Below are 499 nucleotides of genomic sequence, written 5' to 3' on the forward strand. Positions count from 1 at the left end.
CGTGTACCTGCTGCGCACTGGCTGGGCCTCCGCGCCGGGCTGTGTGCTGCACCGCATGGGTCCGGGCCGCTGAGGCCGCGCGGGGAGCCGGGCGGGCGCCTGCTGTCGCCGGCGCGCCGAGGCCCTCTCGGACCGGCGTGCAGCTGGCTATGGAGGAAGCTCGGGAACGCCAACTCATTTCTGGGTCACTGCTGCCACAGGGGGGAGCACTTTAATCCCAGCCAAAAGGAGAGGGTGGGGACAACGGGGCGGGAGCCCAGCGTGGGGGGCTCGCTGCGGGTTAACTCTTGGGGCTCTGGCCGGAGCCAGCAGGCCGACCGGGATGATGCCCCTCCACCCACCTCTGGAGCCCCGAAATCCTCAAGGTTTGCAGGGAGGAGGGGGGCTAGTCACCTCCTTCAAACTGCTGCCCCAGTTCCAGCTGGTCCCGATCAAGCAGAAATGGATTTTTTTTCACATTAAAGTCAGGTAGATTTAAAACGAGGCTATTAAGGCATAT

General features: G+C 64.1%; 1 protein-coding gene across 1 annotated transcript in view; it reads right to left on the reverse strand.

The window, feature by feature from the left end:
- The window catches only part of Jade1 (jade family PHD finger 1), a 60,314-nt gene extending 60,139 nt beyond the window's left edge, over positions 1-175 (reverse strand). Inside the window, exon 1 of the mRNA XM_008830268.3 lies at positions 8-175. The gene's annotated coding sequence lies outside the window, so the exon portion shown is untranslated. The remainder of the gene's footprint in view (positions 1-7) is intronic.
- Between the last annotated feature and the right edge of the window lie 324 nt (positions 176-499).

This window comes from Nannospalax galili, unplaced genomic scaffold (assembly GCF_000622305.1).
Source record: "Nannospalax galili isolate Female #2095 unplaced genomic scaffold, S.galili_v1.0 scaffold1631, whole genome shotgun sequence".
Taxonomy (NCBI): domain Eukaryota; kingdom Metazoa; phylum Chordata; class Mammalia; order Rodentia; family Spalacidae; genus Nannospalax; species Nannospalax galili.